This window comes from Suricata suricatta, chromosome 4 (assembly GCF_006229205.1).
Source record: "Suricata suricatta isolate VVHF042 chromosome 4, meerkat_22Aug2017_6uvM2_HiC, whole genome shotgun sequence".
NCBI lineage: Eukaryota > Metazoa > Chordata > Mammalia > Carnivora > Herpestidae > Suricata > Suricata suricatta.
The window spans coordinates 96184619-96206772 of record NC_043703.1 but is presented as its reverse complement, the minus strand read 5'-3'; the positions used below and the strand labels follow the sequence as shown (position 1 = coordinate 96206772).

Sequence of the window (22154 nt, the reverse complement as noted above, 5' to 3'; positions counted from 1 at the left end):
AGAACTTGAAGGCACACGTTATCGTTTTCAAAATTCAGGACATCAGTGAAACCAGAAAAATGCACACATAAAAGGCACAACATGTCAAAGCTCTTTTTACTGGATCCTTGCATTGGAACAAAGGAAAGGCTTTGTCAAAAGTAACAAGGTTATAATTTAAAAATGAGAGAAGGAATATTACATATTTTTCTCTGTAAGAAAGTAGGACCAGGTAGTTCCTTTGATGGTACAGAGCTGAAACTCATGAAAGGTACAAGGGGTCCATAGGACAAATAGAGAAATAGGAAAGGAACAGTGTATAGTACTATAAATCACAAGTTATAAGAACATGTAAGTAGATGAAGTTTGTTTTTACTGTCATATAACCATACGGGGGTTTCACAAGGATTCTCTGACACTCATTTCAAGTATATAAAATGAATGTCAAGCTCTTATTGATAAAATAAAAATTACCTTTTTCATTATAATCAGTTCCACATTATTGAAACAAAGGAAATAGATTAGAAACTAAAACCAGTGTTACTTGTGGTTGCATATATTCTCAATTAAAAAATAGCATGTGATTTTGGAGTACCTGGGTGGCTCTGTCAGTTAAGTGTCCAACTTTGGCTCAATTCATGATCTCACAGTTTGTGAGTTCCAGCCCCACATCAGGCTCTGTGCTGAGAGTGAAGAGCCTGCTTGGGATTCTCTCTCTCCCTTTCTCTGTGCCCATTCCTCTTTCTCTCTCTCTCTCTTTTAAAGATAAATAAACTTTAAAAATCATCTTAAAGGAAAAGGCAAATTAAAAGTATATCAGTATTTTACTTCAATTATTATCCTCCTTATATTTTAGTACAAAAGAGGTTACTAAACACGTCAGCCTCATTGCTCTCGGCTCCCCTTTTAGATACAACTGACGTGTACAACAGGTTTAAAGCCCAGTATAAAGAAAGAATATAAAAAGAAATTTTTATTTTGCACAATAAAAATGATTACCAAAATGTATATAAGCCTCTGTTATAAGTGTTTGTTTCTTGGAAGAAATAATTTGAGGAAATAACTAGCTTATTAAGAAAGACATCAGATTTTCTTAATACTGACTCACAATTAGGAAATGTCTAATGAAATGTCTGTGATGCCCTTCTGGACCTTTTCTGATTTATATATTTCTACATCTTCAAGCCTCATTTCAAGCCTATTCTATAAAACTGGTGCTGTGCAAATATTTGCTGAGTTAAGTGTGATTTAAAAAACAGCTCTTTGACAAATTTCAGAAGCAAGAATATTAATAATTTGTCCAGTGCTCATTATAATACTGGCAAACAGTAGGCAGTCAATAAATATTTGCTGAATTGATGTCTTTGGAATTATCCCGACAGTTACAGGAATGTACACCTTCCTTTACCATCTGTAATGGAATGGAAGACCTGGAAAGAACGTAACTTATATGTCACATGGCTCCTGCTAATACTGCATTTACTGAAGTCCTAATAGAAGAATATCTTTCATAAGAAGTACACCCTTAATGGAATTATGGAAAAGTAAATTGGTGAATTTCCCAAAATACAGACTAATCAATACCTATTTACTAGGAGGAAGCTGGACACTATGAAATATGTGAAGTAGGATAAGGTCTAGGCTGTGTCTCTGGGGGTTGTTGTCCTCTGTGAACAGTAGACTTGAACATTAAATTGACAAATTCTGTTGCTGTTATAGTAGCCTAGAATCGTCTCACCAGTTAATTTGTTAAAATTATTTCATTTTAGTAAGTTTTTACTTTGATCACACTTTCCATACAGCTATTTTTAAGAACTCCTTTTTGGAGAATGCTAATGGTGACCTATGAGGGGAGAGAGGAAGTACCACTCTAGAGTTAGTTTGGGGAAATCTGTGTTAAACTAAGTTTAAACTATCTATACCTAGACTTTATTATATTTCTATACAAAATGCATCTCTAAAAGAGAAATATAATATGCATTTCTGAAGCACAGATAATCAGAACCTCGCTTTCTAATGCATAATGCATCTGGGTAAATACTTTTTTAAATTTCTATGGCTCTTTGATATATTTTATCTGATTGACAGGCCTTTAATAGTGCACTTACTAGATACTATATACTAGATATATTTCAAAAAAGACATGATCCTGTGGCAAGCTAATGTCCAATTTGAGAACTAGTAGCTGAGAATAAGGCAATAAATTAAGTAAGTCAACAAGACTTATATATTTTTCTAGACTAAAATTTTTTAACATATATACTGTCTCATTTACCAATTAAATGGATGCCCAGTATAGGGAACAATGCAAAATATAATTAAAGATCAGAAGCTGGCAATATCCTGATAATTAAGGAGCAAATTTTTAGAAATAGTTATTTTAGATGCAACCTCTTGTATACGTAGAAATAAATAGGTACATACAAAGATTCTGTGTATCCTTTCAGTACAAAGTGTTTTAGATAACATTAAATAATCAAGAGTAAGCATGGTTTTTATTCTGGGAGATACAAGCAACAGTAAAACATAGATTCTGTCCTCAAGAAAATTAGAAGACTTATAAGGAATTTCAATATATACATGTAAAAAATTAATGATCAATATGTAAAGAACTCAGGGGAGTCACCATTGTTATCAAGTATTTTATTAATCGTCTGCTCTGTGTGCATTTCAGATGATATTGAGGTAGGAAAAAAGCCATGAAAATTTCAAAGACTTTCTTCTTTTGGAACTTTATCTGCAACAGAGTTATAAAGGCTGAATACAAATTTAGAAGTGTGTGTCATCTAGATTAAAGTTTTTAGAACAAAGTGATTTTATGTATGAGTTCAATCAAAATGTCTAGTATATCTCTTTTCTATTGGTTTTTGGTATGACTATTTTTATTTTTAAGTTTTTTGTTGTTATTCTTCATTAGTAAAACAGCTGGACTAATGCTTTTACCACCAAATCCTATAATCAGAGAAGCAGGAACCAACAGACTATATTTGGTTTCTTTTAAAGTGCCTGCACTGCAAAATATAGGTAATAAGGATTGGAATTAGTAATTAAGTATAGCACTTAACCTTCCATTATAGGGCTTTGTGGTAAGTGCTTTTATATGAAGCAATTCATCTGGTAGCAACACTATACTTTTAATGAAAAGCACCTAAAGCATTGACCAGTGGTATTACCCTATAATTGTCTGGAAGCCTTTCATAGAGAAACCAATTAGTAGAGGTAGATTTTATGCCCTTTTGGAGTATATGACATATTCTTTTAACCCAACAATTCATATTTTAGAATAAATATTGAATTTTCTGAATAACAGACCCACTTTTCATTATTTTCTGTACATGGGGCAATGTATGGGAATAATATTTTGCAAGCCATTTAAAGTTGAGAAAGCCATTTATTAGTGCTTATTAGTTAAAGCTCTAGAATATAATGCATCATTAATCTCTGATTTGTTCCTAATTACAGTTACTTAGCAAAATTTCTCTCGCAACAAAAATAGATTTCCTTTTCTCGTAATGTTAATCCACAGAATTTAACATCATCTTACTTTTGCCTAGACTAAAGATTACTTCAGTAAATCACAGTTACCCTTGAGAATAAACCTTAGAGTTCATTTGCCTACTAGTATGCCAAAACATGTCCTTTACACAAGGCCAAATATTCATTTTATTCCTGTCAAATGAATAAATTAAGTAAACAAATACTTAAAGGATATGCACTACATTAAAAGGACATTCTAGACTTACCATCTGGTTACAGAGATACATAAAAAAATGTTGGAGAGTAAAAATATACTATCTGAGAAAAATATAAGATTTATCATATAGTATTTGGCTAATTTTGGATTGATAAATACAAAAAAGTAGGTTTTAAGGAAGAAAAAGCCATTTTGAAGTAAGTAGGCTAGTAAAACTTTGAAAAAACATAGGAAACTTGATTTTGGTCTTGAAAGGCTCACTTTTTACTTGGAAGGTGGCATGTATTTACTTTAATGAGATTATGAAAATAAGACAGAGACAGAAAATACTTAGAAAGCTATTAAACAGTGCAGATGTCAAAAGATGAAGGCCTAGAGTAGGGTGTAAGAACTCAGAGAATTAACCTAGAGTACAATGGAAAATCTGGTCAGTGACTGAAAAGGAGAGTCATTTCCACTTTTTAGTTTGTCTCTTTCTCTGACTGGCCATAGTAGGTTACTTAATGAATAATTTTTAGAATAAATTTAGTTTCCTCATTCAACTTCTGTGTAAGAACATTGTTTTTTGCTCATTGTCTTTAGCCAGGTATGTACAATGATGAATATTTATGTGAACATATAAATTTTCGGCTTCTATGTGATACAGTTAACACTTACTATTTCAGATTTTCCAAAGAAAAGCTTACATACTATGAAATATGTGAAACTTCAAATTCTGGTTAGAATTAGTGGCTAACACTATGTCCTTTCTAGTGTTAATTATCTTCTTTCATGGTGTTCAGTTTTTCTGAGACATTGGGGGCTTTTCTTAATGAGGAAACATAATGAAATTTTTATCAAGCGGTACATTAAATACATCTGCCTAAAGTGCCAGCTATAGAGAGATTGTATCCAAGGAGATGGAAAGAAATGGTACCTTCTCATTCTTCTCACTCATTCTTATATATTCTCAATGACCTACATATTTTTTTTAATGTCGGAGAGTTCTATAGTTACAATAAGTCAATCACATTAGGATTTTTAATTTTTTGACAACAGAGAAAGTTCCTCTGATAGTTTGGTGGTCTTTGCCATCATTCATACTACACAGGCTAACAAACATAGATAATAAAAATAAACACAAATAGCGCTTCATGATATTCAGAAGATTTCCCTTTATCTTTTTGTTCCCCATTATTGTTTTCAATGACAATTTGAGTACTCTAAATTCTTATATTAATTACGGTTTGTGCTGATCTCGCTCCTGAAAAATACGTTAAACAGAAAATGACATTACCATAATTTTAAGTAAGGATAGCCAAAAGTATTGACTGAAGAATTGGGTTCACAGACTTTTCCCTGAAGGCATTGATAATCAGGTTAATGAATCTGTTCACTGGTTACAAACAATGAATAAGTAATGTCACATAAAAAAAATGAGTTGCTACTAAAAATGCACAAGTTCGTTTTTAGGACCAGAGGTGAAAAAATGTTTAAAGTAATAGCTGAAGAGTGAAGGTCAGAGATAATTACATTTTTAAGGATGTTAGGCTTTCAGGAAACTTCACAGTTTTTCTTTAAAAATTTTTTTTAATGTTTATTTTTTGAGAGGGAGAGAGACACAGTATGAGTGGGGGAGAGGCAGAGAGAGAAAGAGACACAGAATCCGAAGCACACTCCAGGCTCCGAGCTGTCAGCACAAAAGAGCCTGACGTGGACCCACGAACCGTGATAGCATGACCTGAGCCGGAGTCGGACACTTAACCGACTGAGCCACCCAGATGCCCCAAGGAAACTTCCCAGCTCTTCCAAATGTTGTGGTTGATTTTGATAAGATTTATAGTTTTGTAACAATGTTTTTACAAACTTCATCAGTATCCAAAAGTATCTTTCTTGTAGCTCTTAGTTTATAATTACTTGAATGTAAAGGAAGATCAGTTATGTTCTCAACTCAATGAACCTTTCTCTTAATTCTTTCTCAAGCACTCTTACTCTTTATTTTCTCAAGAGCTTTTTATTAAAGTGCCCAGGTACATTTAAATACTTTTTATGATTAATACAGATAACAAAGAGTACTTTTTTCTATAATTAACCAATTTAAAAAATTCTACCAGCTGTTTTTTCCCTTTCAGTTCTTAATGTAAACATTTGAATGCCAACTGTGAGCAAGACTTATTTTGTGTAGTATTTTCTATTCTTATGTTGTAAACCAGGAATAAATTGGTATTAAATCTTGCTTTACTTTTAGTAAACAATGATAGTTTTTCTCAGAGGACACAAAGTAGCAAAAAGAGAAAAGTCTCATATACACATGTTGAGACTCTATATAGACTTCATAAGAGTACAGACATTAGGTAACTATCCTCAGTTTTAGGTATTAATCTATGTCAATTTTTCTATTATTATTATTATTTTTTTTTTTTTTTTTGAGAAACAGAGAGAGACCGGGAATGAGCAGGGAAGGGACTGAGAGAAAGGGAGAAATAGAATCCAAACCAGGTTCTAGGCTCTGAGCTGTCAGCACAGAGACCGACGCGGGACTCAAATCCATGAACCATCAGATCGTGACAGGAGCTGAAGTCAGATGCTTAACCAACCCACCCAGGAGCCCCTTTATCATTTTTTCTTAATATTTCTTCCTCTATGGAATATTGATGAAGTAGGATATCTTATCTTTAAAAAAATACACACATATCTGCATTTAAACACAGTTACGCATATGCTTTTTGGAGGTTGTTTCTCAACATCCCATGGCCCATTTACCAAGTATTCAGAACCTCTTCTCTGTGTGACTTGAGGATGTCCATTTTCGAGGCTAAAAAAAATCTGTATAACGAACACAGGAGGAACCTCCAATCCAAAGAAGCATGCTTCCAATGAAATGTAGCTGCCCTTTATAACCTTCTAACTATGGATGTAGCCCTCTGGATTAGCCTCTGCTAGCTCATATAAAATCCATTTTCTTTAATAGAACAAGCTCAACTTTTGTACTTCCACTTTAGAAAAACTTGTTCTCTCCAACCTGATTATAAGAATGTTGTTATCCTTCCAATAAATGTATTTCGATCACTATTATTATGGTTTATATAATTCTAACATCAGTACATTGCGTAATAAATAGCCTCAGAACCAAGAGGCATGATTTGAGGGTCTCATGTGTAGAGATCTATTTGTAAATCATCTGAGGATTGTGAAGTGTGATGGTGAAATTACAGTGTCCAATATGCTCAAGATAAAAAATGACTGTTAATCTGACATCTTTGGAAAGGGTTAGTATTATTATGGGAATAAGTTAATAGAGCCCTTTGCATGTGTAGAAGAACTTCAGAACCCATAGTGGAGGACAATTGCTCTCTTTTTCTCCCCTTACTAGATAACTTTTCACTTTTATCTCGTTACTTTTTTAATCTCTATAGTTTATTTTCTTACTTATGTACTTAGTCCAGGAGAATACTGACAATCCATTCCTTTCTTTCCACCAAAAACAAACTCTCAGTATCAAAAAATGTTATAACTGATTAAGTTAGGTAAATATGGGAAAATGTATATTCCAGTTTCTGTATATAGAACTACCTCAAATGAGGCAAACAGATGCCATTTGAGCACTAAGGTTCATAATTTTAAAAAATCCAGAGCAAAAATCAACAAACTTTTACTATAAAAGGCCAGATAGTAAATATTTTCATCTCTTTTGGTCTCATGAGCTCTGTCATTGTGGCTCAAAAGCAGCAATAGTAATAAGTAAATGAATGGCTGTGTCTGTGTTCTAGCAAATCTTTAGAGAAATAGGTAGAGAGACACCTTTGACCTGTACACCATAATTTCTTAGACCCTGATATAAAGGCATAACAGAAGGGTAAGGGCACCTATCTGAAGGAGTTCCTGCATGCCAGAATTGGCACAATTTGAACAGCAAAGTGAACAGAGATAGCACTGGATCATAATCCCAACAGTGAAATAAGTATCCATGAGCACGTACGGATATTAATAAGTAACTAAATGCACAGATGACAGATAGATAGGTAGATACATGGATATAGATGAATATATAGGGGAGCAGGGACATGGACAGTTCCTTATATTTTTTCATTTTTTTTTTTTTGAGAGAGAGAGAACAAGTGAGCAAGCATAAGTGTGGGAGAAGGGCAGAAGGGAAGAGCCACACTCAGTGTTGGGCCTGACTTGGGGCTCAATCCTATGACCCTGGGACCATGACCTGACTGGAAATCAAGAGTCAGATGCTCAACTGACTGAGCCACCCAGGGACAGTTCTTTCTTACAGAAGATTTCCAATTAGCAAATGTAAAAGGATGATAGAAATAAAAATTCAGCATTACAACTTCAAAATAGTAATTGTTGGGGGCAAGATTCACCAATAGATGCTAAAATTAGTGCATCAAAGTTGGAATAGAACCTACTAATTTATGTAGTGTAAAAATATCTTCTTCAAGGGGAAAATAAAAACTTTTCAAGAGAAACTCAGCAGAATACCTTAACCAAGTGATCAAACTAACCATTGTCATTATTAAGAAGTATTGATTTTATGTAGCTCTTGATATAATGCATTGAGAAAATATTATCAACAAAAATTCATGGCCTATGTGATGTGGGAATCTATGTTGGATTCTGGGCCAGAAAAAGGACATTAGGTTAAAAGCCAGTAATAAAGTCTGTACATTAGTTAATAGTCTAATAGCAATGTTAATTTCTTGAGTTTGATAATTGTCCAACCGTTAAGTTGTTAACAGGGAGGAAAGGTGGGTAAAAGGTATGTGAAGCTCTTATTACTATTTGTACAACGTTTCTGTAAATTAGTATTATCTAACAAAATTTAAAAAATGATTTCCATCTAAAAATACCTTTTCCTCAATTCTAATAGCATTATTCCATAGGAAAAAAAAAAGATTTTAAACAATGAAAAGTCGTGTCTTTGTAGAACTGGCAGGTCAGATGTAATTGCTGTGATAAATTATATATTAACATGTTTATATGGTTATTAGAAAAGCCCATTTATTCCTATGGAATATAAACCTAGTTTCTATAACAGTCCAAAGGTGTAATATAATCTAATATTTTAGTTAGTTCTTAATTAAGACAGAATGACATAATAAATGTGGAAGTCCTTTGAAGTATGAAGCCTTTAAATAGGCCATATATTAATATTTAAATTATGATGATGAAGATTTAGTGTCAAATTTAGCCTCATGGGTTGAATATTTGTCAAAGAAAGTCTTTCATCTTAAACATTTTAAAGTCTGTTTTGTTTTTAGCCTTTTGAATTTGACTACTAAAAAGCAGCTAAGGTTCCTACCTCTACTGAAAATCTGAGACTAACTTTCCTCATGTTACATATCATTGAAGTAATTTGTCATCTTGGGCATGTTATCTATACTGGTGGCCTGAATATTTAAAATATCCATGAGAGTCCAAAAGAGAATATACCTAACATAAGTCTGTCTACGTATTACCATATGCATTTCCAATGAAGTATTTTAGCTGAATTTATGAGATATAAAACTGGACAAAATAGAGGAACATCTAGCTTCATTTTTTGAAATAGTGTCAACTAATTGATAGCTTGCTATAATAATTTTTCAGGGTCACCTTGCTGGAGCATTTTAAAAGTCCACGTAGAGTCTTCAGCTTTCTCAATTGTTATTTTTATTGCCCAGTTTGGCAGAGGAGTTGGACGAGAGTATATTTGCTGGTTAGTGGAGAAACAAACAAAAAGGCTTTTTTAAAATGCAGACTTTGCTGAAAAGGGGGTTGCGGGGAGGAGGGTTACAGTCACAGAAGGAAACAGGGCTGGCGATAATTAGATGAAGCCTGTACTTGATGGAAGCGTAGTTCAAATGGAAGGTTAAATGCACAGGATTGACTCAATAAGGAAATGGTGTTGCACAAGGATTGAGGTAATGAGGTAACAACTCAGCCTGAAATCCCAGACATTCACAGGGCCCATTTAAATTCCTGCCCTTTGTAGGATCTAATGTAAGCAAGAGTGAGCTAAACAGACACTCTCTTTGGGGAACTGTGATAGTTTATTTTTTTTTAACATTGATTTATTCTGAGAGAGAGTTTGTGTGTATGCTTGTGCGTGAGTAGGAGAGGGGCAGAGAGAGAGAGAGGGAGAGAGAGTCCCAAGCAGGCTCCACACTGTCAGTGCAGAGCCCATTGCAGGGCTCAATCCCAAGAACTATAATATCATGACCTATGCTGAAATCAAGAGTTGGTCACTTAAGCAACTGAGTTATTTTATACACATTTTCCATTACTTCTCACAAATCATTATAAGCCAGGTAATATTTTCTCCTTCTGGTAGATGAGGAAACAGAGAGATTAGGTTACTTTCCAAGGTTATAGACCCCAAAGCTCACTCCAGTACTCTGAAGTATTATGCAAAATTGCCTATACTATTCTTACTCCTTCTAAGGAAAAAAATCAGAGAAGTTTCTTGGTGTTTCACAAGGATTGAGGTAAAGAGGTAACAACTAGGTCGCACATGTTGTGAGGCGCCTGGGTGGCTCTGTCTGACTCTTGATTTCTGCTCAGGTCATGATCTCAGGGTTCATGAGATTGTGCCCCGCATTGGGCTCTGTGCTGTCAGCGTGGAAATTCTTTCCCTCTCTTTTCCCTTTCCCTGCTTGCTCTCTCTATTTCTCTCTCTCTCTCTCTCTCTCTCTCTCTCTCTCTCTCTCTCTCTCTGTCATTCCTTCTTTTTCTCAAAATAAATAAATACATAAACTAACTAAATAAAAATTTTACAGCTTTGTTGTGCTGAGGTCCTGCTACCAATGGGTATGGCTCATTTTGTTCAGATTGCTGAGGGCTGTGAAAGGGTCCCTTTGGATTCATAGCATGCTCATAATGATGCGCTCCCCTGTTGCTTGTCATTCTTTTGTTTTTGTTGTTTGATTATTGTTTATTTAGGTGTAGAAACGAGGGCCAAATCCAATTTTTATACCCCTCCTAAACAGTAACTTGTAGTAGGAAATATAGATTACACATCAAATGACCAAACTTCAGAGATATGCTATGGACTTAATACAAGATTAGAGATGAGGTAGTGTGGAGCTTAAGGAAGAAAGTTCAGGAACCAGACTGCTGAGTTCAAACCTTAGTTACAGCATTTTGCAGATGTGAAATACTTTCACTGAATACTTTAACTTCTTTGTACTTCAGTTTCCTAACCTGTAAAATGGATTAGTGATAGTACTTACCTCAGAGGACTGTTTGAATTTTCAGTGAGTTGATTTTTAGTTTCAAAATACTTAGTTATTGGTAAAAACCTGGTAAGTAGAAGTTAGTTCAGCTTTTCAACAGATACTAATCTCCCTATTTTAGTGTCTGATTCTTTCTGAGAACAAATTTACACTGTCTTGTCTATCAGACTTGGGTTTATACACATGGAGATAAATCTTTCCAGAAGGTTTCAGAGATGTAATTGCCCTACACTCTTTTGCCCTCTCCCCACACATACTAAACTCATTTTGAACCAAGATACTACAGAGGCATCACTAAGAAAGACTGGGTTCAAGTTCAATGAATGACACAGAAAATAGCCTCTGTATAAATTTAGAGGAAGGAGTGGTGTCGGGGTGGTCACAGAAGACTTCATGGAAGACTGGAATTTGGACTGGGTGTTGAGAAGTCCTTTGAATTTTAGCAAATGAGCATTAGGGAGACCGTACTAGCTGGTGGACAGACTACTACGTATAGTAATGCGGCTTGGGTAACTATATGGACTACACCAATATCCCATTGGAGGAAATGAGTGGAAGCTGGAACGCTGTGTATAACCCCCAAAGGGTTAACAAACCATGTGCCCTGGCGCAGAGGATGCTCTTGAAGAAAGAGCCCTTGTCTCCTTCTTAGCAAGCACCTTGGGTTTACCAACCTTTTGTCTGGGTGTTAACTTCAGGGGAGAGTCTCCTTTCTCTGTTTCCCATGATGGCACCCTGTAATTAGGAGACCATACCTCATTATTCAAACACACAATTCTGAAAGAGAAGAGAAGCAATATTAACAGTTACTACTATAATAGGCAGGTGCCAGCCCTTTCTGGGCAATCCAGAACATTTGTCACTTTCTGAATAAGCTGCTAAGTACAGCTGAGACTATTGCTTGTCTTTTAACTGGAGAAACTAGAATCAACCTGTTAGTCATTATATTAGGTGGCTGGGTTTATACCTGTTCAGGTGGGGAAACTGAAGATATCAATTAAAAGAAAACTCAGGTTGAACTTAAGGAAATACTTTAACCAGATTTGAAATCATTACATTTTTTTCTTCTAAAAGTATTCTAAAATATCAGTACATTCTCATTCACTCGTAGGTCTTGTGCTCAATCTCCTCTTTTGTTTAGCCAAGTTTCACATAACTTAAATTATATTTAATTTTGGTTCAAATTTCTTTTTCACTTTCTGCTTGAAGATCTTTTTTCTTAAATATTCATTTTTTATTCTGAATTAAAAAGCAATGAGAAAAGGTAAGCAACTAGAATGGAAAGAAAGCATCATAATATTGCTTGAATTCTTTAAAGTGCTAACAACAGAACTAATTCTTAGACCTGGCTGTTTCTTCTCACATTTTACTTTAAGGCCCTTATAAAGGTCCAAAGTCTTGGATCCTCCTTTGATCCATCAACGACCATTTGTTAAGACCCACTTCATGGTTATTCCACGGTGTGCTAGAGCTGGAGGGGAACACAGAGAAGCAAAAAAAAAACCAGTGTTTTTTTTCTGCAGGAGTTTGAGTAATAACCAGAATGGAGAGGAAACTCAGAGAAGTATGAATTTTACAGCAGTACAGGATTCCATAGCACAAACATGATCGTGAGAGCTGGAAAACAGATGTGTTTTGTGCTCAAAAGAAGTCTGAGCCTGTTCGAGAAGGGACAAATGGACTTACATTGATGAGGAGCCTATTCTAGGTTGGAGAGAGAATGAACCCAAGAATGGAAGTGGTTAAAGATCCCAAAATAGCACAAAAAAATACTTTTTCTCCCTCTGATGGGGTGTTTTTTTTATGACTTTACACTGTCTTTTTTTAATTTTTTTTAATGTTTTATTTATTTTTGATACAGAGAGAGACAGAGCATGAGAGGGGGAGGGGCAGAGAGAGGGAGACACAGAGTCAGAAGCAGGCTCCAGGCCCTGAGTGTATCAGCACAGAGCCTGACATGGAGCTCGAACCCACGAACATGAGATCATGACCTGAGCCGAAGTCAGAGGCTTAACCAACTGAGCCACTCAGGCGCCCGACTTTACACTGTCTTAATGATTAAAGCTGAGGGAGTAATTAAAAAAGGAAGATGAAAACCACTTTCTTCCAGAATTTGTGGGTTCCTGAGGAATATCTATACTGTGACGAAAGGATGTTTTCTTTGGGAGTGTCAAGATGGACTTAGAGGTCGGAACATTCTGCAGATTTCTTGTTTGAGTTCCCCTGGGCTCTCAAGAGAAGCTGAGCAGTGTCTGAGTCTGTAATAATAAGGTGAAATGAGCACTGTCCACCTGAACAAAGCAGAGGTAACTGGCGCTAGTGGTGTGTACCTGTGAAATTTTAATAAAATCTGGGTGAATAGGTAGTGGTGAGTACAACTGAGTTTTATTACTACATAGCCATGTATTTTTGATGGGAACTGAATTCTCATTCTAACTTGTAACTTCCCAAACCACCTTACCCTCCTAAACTCCTAATTTGTGTCATTAATAACATAGTTCTACTTACTACCCCCACATATCAAAATCTTTTAGTTAATCCCATCAGATTAGTCACTGGGTCCCATGGTAGGCACCATCTGCCCACTAATTATTCCTTCAAAGATTCCCCAGTTTCCATCATTTTCTATCCGTGCTGGCATTATATTAGTCACATAGGCCTTTATCACAATTGGGCCTCTTGGTATCAGCTGTAAACCATCTATATTTATCTTTTGCCCTCATTATTGTAATCCATTTTGCATATAGCCAAGATGTTTATCTTCCTGAAATTGGTTTTATCATATGTCTTCCTGCCCCTCAAGTCTTCAGTGGCTCCCTTACGTGGGCTATATAAGAATAGAATTTGTATGGATGAAGAGAAATGTATAATAGGGCTCAGCAACTTTCTTTGGGGTCTAATATTTCACACTTTTGGATTTTATTTTTCAAATTTTAATTTTTTGTTTTTACACACAAAAATTTTTGAAAATATGACTTTCTTGCTTGACATTTTCCTAAATATTATGTTACTAAATTCTTGCCCTTGCAATAGGAAACCAAGGATTACAGGTGTCTGTTTTGTTTGTTATTTTTTACAATATTTATCATTCCAATTTCATACTTTAAACTTTACTGTGAGTCTTTGTTGAATATATCTAAAAGCTCTTAACTTTAAAATGTAAATGTAATGATTAAATGCAGTTAGAGTATTTCAGTGTGTAGCCAAACCAAAACAAATCAAAATAAGAAAGTTCATTGTATTTGCCCATAAGGTGTAATGAGGCTCTTTACTTTTTATTTCCTTTAATTAGTAAATAATATGAATGATGGTAGTTTTATGAGTTTTTTTTCAACTTTTAATGAGATATGGTACTTTCCAGTTGTCTTCTAATTCTGTAGACCTAAAAAGAACAATTTGTCAAGATTATCAACCCCATCTTATATCAGTTGAGAATGGGACCAGATTCTAGCCAAAGCCTTTTCATTTCTATAGGTCTGTAATTCTGTGTAGTCTATAGAAACAATAGTAGCCATCATTTGTTTTACACCAACTATATACCAGAAACTGTTCCAGGTGCTTTATACAAATCACATCTTATTCTTAAATATAATCTCATCAATTATTCCTGTTTTACAGATGTGGTAAGACCTGGCAAGAATAAGTAACATGTCCTTGAGTACTTACTGAAATTTGAACCTGGGATTTTCTAAATCCCATAAAATCAAATGGACTTGATTATTTCTTTCCATAGATTTTAATACTCTTGTGGTTTAAGTATTTGGAAAACCAAGATTTCACAAGTTTCAAACCGGAAATTCTTTGCTTTGAGGCTATTAAAAGGTGACTTTTCATTTTTGGTGAGAAATAACGTCATCTACATTTACTACAACTTTCACCTAAGTTATTGTAACAATGTAAATTATTTAAAAAGTTATCTATTCTTGATAATATGCTATGTTGGAATACCTTAGCCAAGTCATGAGGTGACATTTCTTAGTCATTAAATAAAATAACATGGCAACCCAGAATCCTTTTTTTTGGGGGGGGTTGTTTGTTTTAAAGACTGATCAAAGTAAAAAAAAAAATGTACCTATAGTTACACATGTTATTAATGTCAGGTCTGGGATCCTATTCATGCTTCTCCATACCAGCTAAAGAAAAAACATGTATTACATAGACCTTTTATGGCAAAAATAACTCTGGTAAATACCAAGTTATTATAGCATATACCTTCTTTTCTGTCGTGTTTGTCTATTTCTTGATTGATATCTTAATAGTGCACTCATTTATGTCTAAGGGCCTCTATATGTATGTATGTTTGTTTTCAGAATGCCCACAGACTTCCTTAAAAAAAAAAAGATTAATGGTCCTATGCCTTTTTTTCAATTCTGTTTTCCTATCCATTAGAATTGTTTTGTATCCCCACAAATACAGAAGCACTGTGTCAAGCTTTTTGAAGGTAATTGATGCCATAGATAAATCTCACTGTGGAATTGCTTCTACTTTCCTCATGTATTGATAAGAAACCAATCATCATGTGGCTACCTATTTTTGCCTGCAAAAATTTGGATTGAGAGGGAGTAAAAGATACAATCAATAGGTATTGATCATGGAGAAGAAACTCGGAGCATGAGAAAAACCCAGTCAGTATTCTAGAGTAAAGAGATTTGATAGAGCAGGGCCAAAGACGAAGGATAATGGAAGAGACAGTGCATAGGATGGTGCAGTTCATTAATTTGTTTAGTAATTTTTTTCAAAGACATTTATTTAAAATGTCCAGCATGCCTGGCTTTCTGCTAAGAATAGAGTGCTGGTCAAAACCAGACACAATCTATACTCTCTTGGATATTACAGTTTGTTGGTGAAAACACATTATTTCAAATAGCCCCTATGACTAAAGTGAAAGGTAGAAAGTAGAGACGGGGTACAGAATGAATGCCTGGAGCTAAGGTAGGGGGTGATGGAGCAGTGCAGGGGGTGACAGACTATAGTGTAGGAGGTGGAGATGGAAACACAGACCCCAGGAACATCAGAAGAGAAGAGCTAGAGGCAAAGACCAAGCTTTTCCAACCCCTTCTATGGAAAATTTCCCTCAAGTAAAATCAGACCAAAATTGAAGTGCCAATATGGGTGCCAGAGGTGAAATTGTATTCAATTTCTCAGGAAATATAAGAGAACTTCAAATGATTATGTTTATATAAAGCCCACGTCTTTTTTTTTTTTTTTTAGCACTAATTGGTAAAGTCACCTTTTTTGCTAGGCCTCTGACTGTTCCTCAGTGTTTTCAGTGGAGGCGCTTACCCATGTTGCTGGGTAGCTTCAGGGAGGTAGGTGTACCTTATCAAAGTTCACCTTGGAATTGGAATCATTCGCCCCACGAGTAAGTACCCAAAGAGAAAGCTAGTGGAGTAAGACAGTCATCTAGTTGGGAATAGATGATAAATATTTCAACTGTGAAAGTTGCTATTTTTGTGGCTTAGTAGACTATTTAGCAAGCACCCCCCTCCCCCAAACCTAATTATGGTTTCACAGAATCATTTTTTTGTTTATTGAAAAAAAATTCTTCAGGCATTTTTTAAGACTATAAGTTTGTGTAAATAATATAGGTTTATTTCCTTTTGGGACTCGGAATTTGTTTTCAGAGCTTTGGAATTGGGTACCATAAATTCTTGTGATCTCACAATAGTCACTAAATTGAAGAAAACATGAGTATATTTTAGTAAAAGAATCTCATCTATATAATCATTAACGTAAGTAGGAATTTATTTTATGTGGTGTTGTGGGGTTTTTCTGTGTGTGAAACTTTTAAAATAAATTAGAGACTTAACACTACACTATATTTTAAATAATACTGCAGTCATCTGAGTTAATGAAGTTACAAGGGACCACATAGGATCACTTTTTTTTGTTAGTTTAAGAAATTTTGTTTAATGTTACAAAATGTTAAATACTTCCTTTGCAAAAGTTCTATAGACATAATGGAACTATATGTATATTTATATCTACTTATAAATATAGGATATTTACATATTTCATGCTGAAATCAATTTCATCTTTATCTTCTAATTTAAATAATGCAAGCTATAAGATGTTGGACTTCATTCTATAACGGTGCTAACTACCAGAATTGTGGTGCAGAATATTATGACTTAAAGAGAATTCAAAGAAGGACAAAATGCTTTCTCTGACTAAAATTTATAATTAAAATGGATATGGTTTTGACATTAACATGGTACTCTATTAAAATGCAAGTCCAGGAGTACTCAATTCTAGACTTTTTTAGCAATTGTAGCAAAACGTTATCATATCTGCTTAATAGCAAAGATCTGTGATTAGGCCAGTAATATATAATTTAAATAGTTTTCAATCAGTGTGCCTGGATGGCTCGCTCAATCAGTTAAGTGTCCAACTTCAGCTCAGGTCATGATCTCATGGTTTGTGGGTTTGAGCCCCACATCCAGCTCTGTGCTGACAGCTCAGAACCTTGAGCCTGCTTCAGATACTGTGTCTCCCTCTCTCTTTGCCCCTCTTCCACTCATGCTGTTCCTCAAAAATGAAAAAAATGTCAAAAAGTTAAAAAAAAAAACATAGTTTTAAATTATCTCTCTATTAGTTTGCTAATGCGTGCATAGACTAGATGACTTAACCAGACATTTATTTTGTCATCTTTCTGTAGGCCACAAGTCCAAAGTCAAGATTTTGGCAAGGTTGATTTCCTTTGAGATATAGTTCCTTAGCTTGCAGATGGCCACCTTTTCTCTGTGTTTTCACATGGTCTTTTCTCTCTGGGCACATGTCCCTGCTGCCTTCATGTTTATAAATTACCTCTTCTTGTAAAGACACTGGTCAGATTGGATTAGGGCCTACCCTAAGGGTGTCAGTATTGCTGAATCTCCTCTTCAAAGGCCCTATACCAAATACAATTACATTCTGAGGTACTGAGAGTTAGGGCTTCACCATATGAATTTCAGGGGATGGGAGGCACAATTCAGCCCACAACAATCTTAGAGTACTAAAAGGGTCCTCATGTGGAAGATATCAACAAACTATTTATTTCCACTGAAGTTAACACAAGCCTAGTTGGATTTTAAAGATTTTAGGAAAAATTTTAAATGAAATGTTAATTAGACCAGAGTTGCATGACCCAATTAATTTAGTCCTGTCCTTGAAAATGACACAGCCTAACTATAGATGTGCTAGATTATAAATAAATAAATAAGTAAGTAAATAAATAAATAAAGAAAGAAAGAACATGTGAGTAGACAAATACCAAATGTCCTTACTAATGAAGTATCAGCTTCACCTTGGCAAGACATTGTTTGTAGTGTTATCATTCTGTCCATTCTGGTCTGCATTTAGTAATCCATTAGAAATCAGTGGCTTAAATTTAAGGGGAATTAATGGAGGCAATAAAGAAATTCATAGTCTCATTCTGAGAGATACAATGTACTATTTCTCCCCCGTATCCACTGCATTCTTTAGGATGTGTGGGTCTTAATTGGTCATCTCCACCCAGACTGGGAGTTATACTTAGGCCACCAGTCTACTCTTATCAGACTCAATTGGATGGGAACTCTCATGAGGTTGTCTCCTGAACCAGAAACAGCTCCCCAAAGTACATTCCCCAGATCACAGTTGTTTGAGAAACCCAAGAAAAGATTTTAGTTTGATAAATTTTGGACAGAAAGGGTTTGCAAAGAGCAGCCATTGACTTGAAGAAATCGTTATTTGCTCTTGATATTGTCCTTTCTTACCTCTTTAGTACTAAATAAAAATAAAATAGAATAGAAAGGAGACAAACCTCTTTCCGAGCATCATAATGCACTCCTCCGTCCTTGTAACTACTTTTTTACAAAATTGAAACCTCCAAAAATCTAACCTGTGCTCTTCTTGAAATGGCTGTCAGAACAGTGACATGCTTCAGTGGGTGGTAGAAAGAGAAGCCAGAGGAATATCTACATGGTGAGAGGTGTGTGTGTCTGTATAGCTAAAAGAAGAAGGAAGACAAGTTTGCAATATTAAACATATCAGAAAAATGTAATGTCTTAATTATAAAGATCTCCACAGATGACGACTCAAAGTCTTCATAAATTTGTCAAAGCATTATGAGGTAGTTAACAAAAAAGGTGGAAAAGAACATGCCAAATCAAAAATTTCACTCTTTTAAATGTATTTGCAGAGTTAGAAACATTGATCATATCTTATTTTTCCAGTGGGTCTAAAATTACTTCCCTCCTAAAAACCCACAGACAATGTATGTTAACAAGATGGCCTAATGTGTGTCCTCTTGAGAACCCTACCTTCAGTTTGGGATCATGGGTCATTAACATTGGTGACCACTTTAGAGGTCTTATTGTCTACCAACCTCATTTTATAGATAATGGGACTGCCTTGCTTTAGACTACCCAGTATCCACCTCTGTTTATAGTTTCTATACCCCCCCCTTTTTTTTTAACCATCAGGCTTATGGAGAAAAAAGAAGAGTGTGAGACCTTATGTTTTTAAATGCATCTCTTTAAAGCATTAATATACAGATTAAAAATGTCATTTTGAGACCTCAGTTCAGTGATATCTGAAGTTTTCCTGTTCCAGGAGCAGCGCTGTCACTATGCTGCTGCACAGAACAGACGGTGGTCTCCTGAATTTCATTTTCTCTTATGGCGGCTGCCTTTGACTTTTTCTTCTTGTGTGGCTTCTTCAAGTTACTGACCTCCCTTCAGTTGTTCCTGTTGGCTTATAGGTAGCCATGCATAGATCTCTGAGGACAAAATTGACATTGCTTGGGAGAAAATGCAGTGATTGATACAAAGCGTCTTTGGGGTGAAGACACACTTATAAGTCTGTTTCCTTTATTTGTCTCATGAAAGAAAAATTGATTTATTGTCCACTCTTCTTTACCTCCTTCCTGATATTCAGATGAGTGAGAAACAATTTCTGTCATCCATATATTCCTAGATATGTCCTATTAGTCAAATTAGACCAGACAGCAAATAGTGACACACTACAATATATTGCTAGTAGATAAGTAGTATATATACTGTGCTAAGAGATTTACATCTAATCTATTATGTTGGTTATCCTTACAAGTACCTATACTACAGATGAGAAAACTCAAGTTCAAAACTGTCGTGTTCCTAGTTCTATATTATAAAGCTAATCACTAGGAAAACTAAGAAGCAGAGCCCAGTAATCTCTAACCATCGAGCATTCTCTTTCCACTATGAATCTGACCACATGGGTTTACTTGTAAAAAAAAAAAGTCATTGCTGATACACAGAACACATTTTTATTAGGGGTAAGCCATTTTAAGATTTTAAGTCCAAATCCATAGTATTTGAATTGTCTACAAAAATGCTATTTTATTTCATCCAGCAGCTATATCCCAGCCTGCCCTTGGCACTTTCAGAGCATGTAATCTTAAATAATTTTGTGCAGTTGACAAACCCTATCTTTCTAATTGAAAAAAAAATCTTCCTGCATTCCAATTACAAGGAGAGAAATGTAAGTCCATTGAAAATGAGATTAGAATATAATAGTAATCAGACCTTTCTTTACTGGAGAGTAAGGAATTTTCTCAGGATGATTTACAGTCCATATCAGATTGTAAATGAGACATTTACTTATTTCCTCTTCCATACATTAGTCGAAATATTAAGAAGAATAGATTAAAAGTCTGGGTTGATGTAAGCAGGTAGAAAATTCAGCTGTACCACATAAGTTTCTGATTCTCAGAAATGAAGAACTGAGGAAAGAAGGCTTAAATGCACGTGTAAGTTCTTACTAGGGTGGATGAGTTTACATGTTTTGACATGATTTAGAGGTACTTAAGATACTTATATCTGGGAAAATGGCAAAATGCCATTTTTAAAGTAATGTGGGACTGTTCTTACTTTCAGTTTTCTTTTCCTCACCACCGATGATGTCTGTCAGTGGCCCTGTCTGGTTTTGTCGCTGTGAAACTATTCTGTCTTAAATGCTACACAGCTGGCACAAAAGAGCTCTTTAGTATGCGTGATAACAGAGTATGACCTTTAATTTATCAGAGCACATTCTGTATTTTGTTATCTGCCTCTCCTGTTGCTTTTTATTTCTTGCTGCTGGTTTTTGATATGATACTCCGGGCTCTTTTCATTAGGAACTCAACAACACAGAAAGACTCAGGGAAGAGCATGTAAATCACTGTTCATTCCACATAGGCGATGAGATCCAAAGATCACAAGATTACCTTTACTTCTAATTCATCTGGTGCAACAATATCCAAAGTAAAATTTCTGAATGTAAGTAGCTAATAGGAAGGAATGCTTCTACAAATCTTTATATAAAAGGATACTTCGTGTAATTAAACATAACAGGAGGGTGGCACAAAGAGAGAAATTTTTTAACCCAGTTAGATGTGAACTAAGCTTCTGATTTCTTCCCCCAAATTACCATTGAACTCTAGAGTAGACAGCCTGTGGCCTGCATAGGAGCTTCTCAGGAAGATGTGATTAACTGGATAGAAAGGAGCTGGGGTACATTGGTCCCGAACAGACACTGCCCTACTTGAGCACTCTGTCCTCCCTCCAGCTGTTTACGTGAAGTGGGCTGACTGACGAGGTGCCTGGGCTGTGTCACCTCCCTTTTCAGAGCCGTTCAGTAAGATACTGCATTTAACTTACAGAAAATGATGCCTTTGATTTTTTTCAAGGAAATAGTAGGAGAAAAACTGATTATCTACAAATGTAGTATCAATATGAAATTAAGATTTGAAAATGATTACCCAAAAAAAGATTATTCAGAGGACTGAGGCATCCTAACCCAACTATTTTCTTTTTTTTCCTTTTTTTTTTTTTTTGCCTATTGCTCTCAAGTCTTGCCAATTTTCATCATATTTTCCTAGTGGTTTTAACATTGTGTGTTACATGACATGCTTCACTTCACATGATAGAAATATTTGAACTATTTTCATTTATATTTACAATTAGTTTGAGATTAAATATATTCCACTAGAGAATATATTTACTTAAAAAATAGATCTACAGGTGTATAGCTCTATGAAATTGAAAAGAAAAATCAATCATCAACCTTTTGAAATTAATATCCACGCTACAACACATTTTTATCTAGTTATTATTTCAATAAAATGTAGATTGTCTGTGATGTAAGTAAAGTCCTTTGCATTTTGTCACACCTTCTGTGTCTTTCTAGTCCATTGTCTTCTCTGAACTTCTGTGGCAACTACAGTTCAAATAGTGGGTTAATTAGATACTTATGCCAAGTTATCTGTTATCCTGACCTTTCATTTAACTTTCCTCATC

At 35.0% G+C, this 22154-nt stretch overlaps 1 protein-coding gene across 15 annotated transcripts in view; it reads left to right on the top strand.

The window, feature by feature from the left end:
- The window catches only part of NRXN1 (neurexin 1), a 1090776-nt gene that overhangs the window by 928645 nt on the left and 139977 nt on the right, over positions 1 to 22154 (top strand). The gene's annotated exons all lie outside the window — the stretch shown is intronic.